The 9,935-nt window shown below is 39.6% G+C and overlaps 1 long non-coding RNA gene across 1 annotated transcript; it reads left to right on the top strand.

Moving 5' to 3' along the window:
* The first annotated feature begins 120 nt into the window (after positions 1-120).
* Positions 121-7,560, top strand: LOC143489591 (uncharacterized). The gene is made up of 3 exons (XR_013124720.1): positions 121-559; positions 900-947; positions 2,291-7,560. It is a non-coding gene; the product is annotated as an uncharacterized LOC143489591 (long non-coding RNA).
* The last annotated feature ends 2,375 nt before the right edge of the window (positions 7,561-9,935 follow it).

Here is a 9,935-nt window from a genome sequence, read left to right as displayed (position 1 = left end):
TGCATGATGTAGATCTATTAAAATCTTACAGATTGCATTATGTACGTTTTGCTATATAGGTCTTCTCGTGAAAAAATCTGAACTTTTATTTTGGAAAAAGAAAAATACTTCCGGCGACACTTGTAAAACACAAAAACCCGTTTCCCATTCGTGTAGGAGGCTTTTAATGTGTCTATTTATTTGTATATTTTCTGAATGTATACTAAAGCTGGAGGACGACTTACTGTTTGTTTGTAATTGTTTCTTCGAATATGGCCTCTCTCCAAATTGAAATAAAAGACGATAAGATGTATACATACTTCGACAGTATAAATATTAGCGGAGAGACAGAAAGAATAACTATCGAGCAAGAGATAGATAATGCAAACATTGAGAATGAGGGACAAAGTGTGACAGTAAATATTAAAGAAGAAAAAAGTCCTGTCGAAATTGTAACAACGTCTGCAACTGAGGTGAAGTTGGAGCAAATTAGTGAATCAGATGGCAATTCTGACAGACTGTCTATTACTCAAAGTAGGGATGCTGGAGCAGGAATATCCCTTCAGCACTCTTCGCATAGGTGAGTGAGGTTTGACACGGTGTCACTTTGCAAAGTCGGTTTAAACATAACAACCTAGAAACACTTTATATGCAGCAACGAAATAGTCCATGCATATTTCAAGTAGAGGTTCAGAAATGTTTCTGAGGACTCACTCACGTTTAGCAGGCTGGTCCTTCACGAGCCCACAGGTAACTATAGTAAGCGTTTGCATACGTGATTGTTAGGAAAGGACGATGGTTGTAGTGAATTCACGTCAGCAAGATCTCAGGAATAAAACCAAGTTCTGTTTAGACGTAAACATACCCTACCTTGTTGGACCTATAGGGATTTAAGAGACATTAATTAATTTATTTTCTAGGGTCCCATTCCAAGGTACCTGTACTGGAAATTTACTACAAAAGATGAGGTACTACTTTCTTATGGCTTGCTCACATATTAATGGAGACATTAGGCTACTTATAACATGTAAATTATTAATCAAGATGGACTAAATAAGAACAATAATGTAAAAAATGTAAACGTGCCATATTTGTCAATTGTGGTTTTTCACCGCAATCGAAATTTGTCCTCCACTTTTACCCATCTGTGCAGTTAGCACACACACACACACACAAACACACACACACACACACACACACACTAGGGATTACTAGGGGGCTGTGTATGGAGTGAGATTACTGTCTTTAATTTAAGACATTAAATTGAATATCTATGATGTCTAATTGTTTAGAAAACAATCAACATGTCTCATGCATGTAAGATTGGCAGCAGTAAGCGTGCAGCATCTGTTGTACGATTAAATCTGGTCGTGACATGCCCACTTGCAGTTGCAATCGATGGTTCAGGTAATCATCTACGAAGCCTTGAGCTGTGGCGTATTTACACTTGTAATCATGAAGAGAAGTGAGCAAAAAACTGAAAAGCATGCTGAAAACAGTGAAGTGAGCGCACTTAACCATCCAATTCTTGTTTCTCTGCTTTCGCTGTCACTGTTTGCTCGGTTTTCTTGATTTTGCTTGCTCAGTGTGTCTGACTCGATTTAACTGGCTCAATTTAACCTTATCTTTGCGCTCTCATATTAAAGACAGTAATCTCACTCCATAGCTGTGGATCACACGTGCCCAGAGCGGTGGGCAGCCCTAGCCTGGTGCCCGGGGAGCAGTTGCGGTTAGGTGCCTTGCACAAGGGCACCTCAGTCATGGCCTCAGGCCTGGGAATCGAACCCACGACCCTCCGTTTACAAAACCAGTTCCCCACCACAGGACTATGACTGCAATAAAATATAGTTTTAAAAGATGCACAGAGAAAGATAAATGTGTAAGTAAATAGCCCTAATTAATTAACCCAAATTAATTAATTGAACTGATATATATACACTACATGGGCAAAAGTATGTTATTATTGAGTTCAGGTGTCTCAGCCTCACCCATTGTTAACAGAGGTATATAATCAAGCATATAACCATGAACCTTTCATAGACAAACACTAGCAATGTAATGGGTCATATAAGAGCCCAGGTATGTGGCTCTGTGAGTGTCAGTCCCTCACCTCATATGCTTCAGTTTTCACAGACTCCAAAATCTTCTGGAATGCCTTCCCAAAAGTGTTATGTAACAGTAATCTTAACTGGACTATGTCAATTTTAATGTAAAAATAAATTTATGTAGACTAGAATTCTACATTTACAGTATTTGTGTAACATACACATTTCTAGTGTGACAGAGATTACTTTTTTTTTATTTCATCTAGATGGCAAATGGAAGATTTCAAGTTTGAAGATGCCAGTGGTGTGATTTTTGAAGGCAAAGGTGAAATGGTGAAGTGTGGAACATGTGGCGAAAGATTCTTTAGAATTGTCTCACACCTAAAGAGTAATTCAACATGTGCTTTAAAAATTGACATGGAAGAATTTCGAAAGCAGCTCAATCGTTACAACTCCAGGAAAAGAAAGAGAAAGTCGGATGACATAGCCAGAGAGAAGGACATTGAGGCGTTCAGGCAGGAATTAAGAAGACGAAAAAGGAAGTCAGATGATAAAGCTAGAGAGAAGGACATTGAGGCGTTCAGGCAGGAATTACGGAAACGAAAAAGGAAGTCTGATGACAAAGCCAGAAAGATGGACTTAGTAGCTTTCAGAGAAGCTGCAAGAAGACGGAAGAAGAGATCTGATGTTTCTGTGTGTAGAAAAGATAAGATTTCATTCATAGGGAAAAACCAGGATTCAAAGTCATCAGATTCAGACAGAAGTTTAGAATGAACATCAGGTCCACTGAAAGAACCAACACGGAATAAAAGGGGGGAATTCCTACCAAAAACGATGGAAAGAAAAATACATGAGGACATTTTTCATGTTTATTTCCCTCAGAATTGAATAGAATGCATCCAGATATAAAATACTCCTCTGAACACTGAACAGATGCTGGCAAACTAACAAGTCGTGTGCTCCATGTGTTTTACTGTCTTTCTTGAGATGTCACACGATATCAGTAGAAAACCAAAACAAATATGTTGCCCAAATGTTATATTCTCTTACTTGTGTTGACATGAGATTGAGATATATTGGTTGAAGATGAAGAATATCAGTTTTGTAGTAAAGAAGAACTCTGGAGGAAGCCATAAATGACTGAAGTCAGTTTGTAAGAGATGACACTGTCCACGAGTAGCAATACGCATCTTCGTTAAGTGGTTCACATTTTCAATATAACAGTATTAGGAGGGACAAGTGATGCAGTACCAGTTCTGGAAGTGTTAATCCTGCATTACTAGTCTGTCATCTATATACTTTTTCTATTTATATTATACTCGTATCATAAACCTATTTATGTAACAGGGTAAAACTATAAAATATGAGAACTTGTTTATGTGATTGTAAACATTGTCCTCAATTTAAAAAAAAAAACATTACTTGTTTTCACCAGTGTTCTTGGTTTCTATGGAACATATCATACCCACAAACCCAATCCCTCACAAACAAAAATATGCTTTCTGAGCTAACCAAATCTATCAAGAATGTTTATTTGGTAGCTGGCTGTTTACTGGCTGATGAACATTTTGTTCAGGAACAGATCCAGTCTCTTTCTGAGAGAGACTGTGGTAGTCCTGACCATGACATTGGTCTTACTACTTTTTAAAAATGTCTTTTTTGATGAGGTTTATCTATTAGACACTCTTCATCGTATCTAAGGCCGAATCAGTGGAACCATATAAAACCTCTCGACGCTATAAATCCATAGTGGCGGTTACTTCTGTATCTATGGCGATAGGTAGAGCACCATTTAAAGGCCCTCTCAACACCTGAAGATACAGGTGGAAAGCTGAATGTGAATGCCCTGGCTTAGGCCACAACCAAGAAGTTGTCTAGGTGATCATAGAAATGTAGGCGACATCTAAACATGGTGCCGCTGACAGTGGAGTCTTTGTGGAGATTTGCACCTAATAGTTTATCTGAGCTTCTTCATTTGAATGTACAACAGCAGTGCTTAACGTCTGCTGAAACCAAAGATATGTATGAGTGGAAAAGTTGTTGAAAAACGTTTTGTGTAGTTACTTCAGACTGCTGATATGACGGCAGACAGTGGGGAACAATATGGCTGTTGAGTATGAAAGTTGTTCTATTTATATACAGTTGCAATCAGAAATATTCAACCCCCTCACCTCCAAAGACATTATAGAGATGTGGATGAAAGACTGACAATAAATGACAAAATAACCTCATTAAACAACAAACAGTATTTATTAATACATATTTGAGTTATTTTGACAACAGAAGTTGACTTAACTTTGAAGTTCAAATGAAAAATGTAACTCTTTGTACACATGTGCATGTGCACTATTATTCAACCCCCTGCTTCAATACTTTGTGGAGCATCCTTTAGCTTTTATAACTTCCAACAAACGTTTTTGGTAAGTACTAACAAGCTTCTTACACCTCTCAATTGGAATCTTGGCCCATTCTTCACGTGCAAAAGCCTCTAGTTCAGTGATGTTTGATGGTTTCCGTGCTGCAACTGCCTTCTTTAAATCCCACCAAAGATTTTCAATCGGGTTTAGATCTGGGGACTGAGAAGGCCACTCCAGGACATTCCATGATCTTTTTCTCAACCAAGCTTTGGTTGACTTGGAGGTGTGCTTGGGATCATTGTCTTGCTGGAAGGTCCAATGATTGCCAAGGTTTAATTTGTCAACAGATGCCATCACGTTCCTCTTTAAAATGGCCTGGTATTTCTGAGAATCCATGATGCTAGGTACACAATCAAGATTACCAGTTCCTGCTGCAGAAAAACAGCCCCACATCATCAATGACCCACCTCCATGCTTGACTGTGGGGATGGTATTCTTCTGGTCGTAAGGCTGGCCTTTCGCACGCCAGACATACCATTGGTCCATATGTCCATACAGTTCCAGTTTGGTTTCATCAGTCCATAGAACTGTCTCCCAAAACTCTGTAGCCTTATCCAAATTCCTCCTGGCATATTCTAGTCGACTTTTGATGTTCCTTGTGGTTAAGAGTGGAGTGCGTCTTGGAGTCCGGCCATGAAGTCCTCTTTTATTCAGTGCACGTCTTATAGTTGCTACTGAAGCACTTGTTCCAGCCTTCATCAGGTCATTCTGTAGGTGTCTTGCACTCACACAGGGGTTTTTCTAGTTGTCCTGACTAAGTTGCTAAGGGCCCTTGATGAAATTTTGGGCTTTCTTCCACGGCCAGGCAGGTTTGCAGCTGTTCCTTAAGTTTTAAACTTCCTTATAATGCTCCCAATGGTGTCTCTTGGGATGTTATATTTTTTGGAAATCTTCTTATACCCAAGGCCCTTTAGGTGCGATGAAATAATCTCCTCTCTCAGCTTTTGTGGAAGCTCCTTTGTCTTTCCCATGATTGCAACTCACCTTGAATTCCTTCATGGGTGGGGTTTATATATGCATCACAGCTGAAGCAAATGAAGGATCATTATAGAGTTCTCAAAGGCTTAGTTATGTTTCAACTCCACTTTAGTCCATAAAACCTGTCAGAAAGCTTTAAAAACAACAATATTATGTAGGGGTTGTGACATGGCTATCTTAACAAAATATACTGTTACACACAAATACTATATCATGCATTTTCTGTTCTGATTTTATGTATCACTCGACTCATGAAGAAGTCATCCAAAGCAGAATCTTGCTATTTGAAAAAACATATATTGATGAATCCTTAAAATCTTTGGGGGGTTGAATATTTTTGATTGCAACTGTATATGTGTGTGTGTGTGTGTGTGTGTGTGTGTGTGTGTGTGTGTGTGTGTGTGTGTGTGTGTGTGTGTAACAATTACAATACAGAAGGAACTCGAGTGTAGTCTAGAGCAGGGGTAATCAATTAAATCTTTCCGCGGTCCATTTTTGGCAGATAGCTCAGACCTTGGGTCCGCGGTGGCGAACGAAAGTTGTTGAGCGGGGGGGCGAACGTAACACTCAAATGGGTGGTGACCGTAACACTCGTCTGAAAATAAATTCTCCGGTTTAAAATATAGTCTCCCGGTAAAATTTTTTTGGCATTTGGGTCCGTATCCAGTTAATCAGGAATGTGATTGGGTCCGGACAGGACGGCGTTCGGGTCCGGATCCGGTCCGCCATTTGGTGATACCTGGTCTAGAGGAATGGACATGACTAAAGACAGTCTAAGGCACCCGAGTACTTCACTTAACATGACGCTGACATTACCACGTTATGATAGCTAATTCTACCAATGTACTCCAGCATCAACAAATATAATATATTATAATAATAATTGTTTAAAAGTACTACTGATATATTGACATCTGCCTGACTCAATTTGTTCAGATGTGCAACTCTCTGAGATCTGTAAAAATAACAGAAGCAATGACAAGATGAAGAACACATACATACGTAATAAATCTGGATACACCTGATCAAACACACAGCCATGAAACAAAACTTCACTGCCTGATTAAAAACTAGTGGAAATTTAGACAAACCTTATGATTGAAAGCCTTCTTTCCAAACGTCCTTAATCTTTGTATACTTCACTACAGTTTTTTATATCTCTATGTATCTTACCTAACTACACTGCACTTACTTACCTGTTAATATTCTGCAGATTTGGATATATAATGTGGCATTATCTCTGAGGGTGACTTGGCAGGTCGAGCACTGGCCAGTGTGCTAATGTCAAGGTGACATGAATGAGCAGAGTTCAAAGAAGGCAATGTTTGGATGGGACATTCAATTTCTGAATTAGTGAGGGTATTTAACATTCCTTCATGCACGGTGTCATGTGTGTACTGAGAATACATCACAGAAGGCATTACCACCTATGGTGGACAGCAAAATGGATTGGATTGGATTTTTATGTCAAAGGACTTTTATGTATTCTGTGATCATGAAAATATGTATTTGTTTTGTACAGTTAAATATTTTATTTATAAGGAACAACTGAATGAAGAGAAAAAAGATCTGGCCATATAGACCATGAAAGCAATTATTATTTGTCTTGCAAGTATATCTAATAAATGAGTTTGTTAAAAGTTATGGATTTATTGGTTGTGAAAAGACAACAACATGAAAAGACAACAAACGAATGAACAAATGGTACACTTATTGGCCTAATTACTAGATGACAACATGTAAAGACTAGAACTCTAAACAGCCTTTGAAACCCATAATTTTCTTATGCACTTTTATTTTGAAAAAAAAAAAGTTTCCGGTGTTAACGTGTGAATCGGGAAAACGCATCCTACAGCTGGTTTGTCATCTTGGCTTAGGGTTTCTGGAGTTTGTTTGGTTTTACTTTTGTTAATTGTACGACAACGGCTTCCCTCCAAATGAACACAAATATCCACGGGGATAATTTACATGCGTTTGTAGTGATAAAAGAGAAAACGGGAAACGTAAACATTAGCGAAGACACAAATAACTACGAGTAAGGGAGAAATAGAAACAGTGAACAGTAAACACAAGGAACAGACTTTGGCGTTTACTATGATAAAATAAATTAAACCAATCGAAATCGTGATTAAGGTACAGAATCCATCTGAATTGAGGTGAAGTTAGAGGCAAACAGCGAATCGGATGAGAACTCTGAAAGGTTGAGTGTTGCAAATAAAGCGTGAAAATGTCACAGCTCTTTCAACAGCGAGTAACAGAACACAGTATCGATGATTTGTGCCCCAACCAAACAGGTTCCGAGACTAGGTCCCCGGTTGCTTTTTGACCTGAAAAACTTCTATATTTACATACACAATTTCATATTACGGTATCCGAGTTTCTGCATGATTGCTGTGACCCGAATTTAATCAGACGGCACAAAGAAGTGTAAACAAATGATTGACAGCACAAACAAGTTATAAACAAACTAAAATGATTTAACCAGTCAATATTTGTTTTACGTTTCTTGTGAAGTTTGCATTTATGCTTGGTCCGTGCCGCATGTCGTGTTTGAATCATTATTTGATAATTACATTGTTTTTATCAAGCTTTAACAATTAATGTTTTACTGGAAACCTATAAATGTAGAACATAATAATATCAAACATTGCTTAATGATTTGTAATGTTTATTGTCAGTAATAGAACCATAGCTACCTAGCTATGGTTATGTTTGAAATGGCCTATTACATCCTGTATACTGCACATACTGCACCATATACACTATATACGCCATAGTGGCATGCAGTAAGCCACAAATACAAACTACGCTACGAGGTCATGTGAATGAGGCCATTAACACTGTCTGTTTTGTACAAAGACTATTATTAAACTGAAATTAAACAGGCCGCCATTTGCAAGTTTGCAAAGGTACCACGTCTGGTATAACTCCTCAACAACCAGCAGCAAACTGCTTTAACAGGTACCCTCTTAACAGGTACAAACCGCTTTAACAGGTACCCTCTTAACTGGTACCCTCTTAACAGGTACCCTCTTAACTGGTACCCTCTTAACTGGTACCCTCTTAACAGGTACAAACCGCTTTAACAGGTACCCTCTTAACTGGTACCCTCTTAACTGGTACCCTCTTAACTGGTACCCTCTTAACAGGTACCCTCTTAACTGGTACCCTCTTGCCTCTCCTGACACCTCCACCCATCAGCCACACAGCACCTCAGAGTCTGCTCTGCCTCCAGCACCACTCCTGTCCTCTAGAACGACAAACCACACAGTCAAGAACCTTCACTGCCTGTGGCGACTCTCCCACCGAGCTCTTTTCCAGTTTCTGCACAGCTCAAAAGGGTCCAATGTCCTCACTGTTCTGCTGCTCATCTTCAGTGGAGATGTAACTGCAGCATCGACGCAGCATTTGTGTAGATGCAGCTCAGGGAATTGGTACAGCGACGCAAGCACAGATTCTCTGTACCTACTGTATACATGTGCAAAGAAAAACCTGGGGCAAATGTGCCATATTTTTGTCAATTGTGATTTTTCACCGCAATCGAAATTTGTTCTCCGCTTTTTACCCATCTGTGCAGTTAGAACATACACACACACACACACACTAGTGGTTACTAGGGGGCTGTGGATCACACGTGCCCAGAGCGGTGGGCAGCCCTAGCCCGGTGCCCGGGGAGCAGTTGGGGTTAGGTGCCTTGCTCAAGGGCACCTCAGTCATGGCCTCAGGTCTGGGAATCGAACCCACGACCCTCCGGTCACAAGACCAGTTCCCTACCACCAGACCATGACAAAGAACATTTAACCATGTGTGAACTCGAAGCATGTTTGCACTGCCAGCAGCAAGCAAAGCAAATGGTTTGATCTTCAGCCTTTGTGAAACCAGAGCACTAATTCAGCTGATACCACTTGCCGCTGTTCTTAAATTGTATGTCTGTTTATGGTTATTTGTGCTTCTTGGCAAATGTCTAACTTGCAAAACACTAGGTAATGATACTGACTCCTGTAGTTTAGTAGTAGTCTGACTCAATGGTGTCTTGAATTCTGGCCTATCTGTACTATTTCCTAGGATGTATTCTGTGATCAGAAGCAAAGCACTTTGTAAGTCGCTCTGGATAAGAGCTTCTGCTAAATGCTGTAAATGTAAATGTAAATGTAATCCGTTCTCTGGATTATTGCTCTCGGACAGCATCTGGGAAGACCCAGATCCTATGATGCTTGATGAAATGAGTAAGCAAAGGTGTAGTAGTGAAGTACTGCTGAAAAGGCTCAGGTGCTATTCTGTGTGGAGGTAACATTGGCAGGATCTTCAAAAAGCATATGTCTTTCTATCAGTCAGAATACACTATAGTAGTCTAGGCATAGTCATGGTGACCTACAATGTCTCCAGTGATACGTGGTATTGTCCTTGTGCAAAGCCACAGAAGTTCTGTATCCAAAAGGTCATAGCCAAATGGCATGTTTTTCAACATCACGGGGACTTTTTCATGTGAAGCCATCAAACAGTAAAAACTTTTCCC

The sequence above is a fragment of the Brachyhypopomus gauderio genome, unplaced genomic scaffold, assembly GCF_052324685.1.
Source record: "Brachyhypopomus gauderio isolate BG-103 unplaced genomic scaffold, BGAUD_0.2 sc63, whole genome shotgun sequence".
NCBI classification, from domain to species: Eukaryota; Metazoa; Chordata; class Actinopteri; order Gymnotiformes; family Hypopomidae; genus Brachyhypopomus; species Brachyhypopomus gauderio.
Note: the sequence above shows the minus strand (reverse complement) of the source record. Positions and strands in the feature narration are given on the sequence as shown.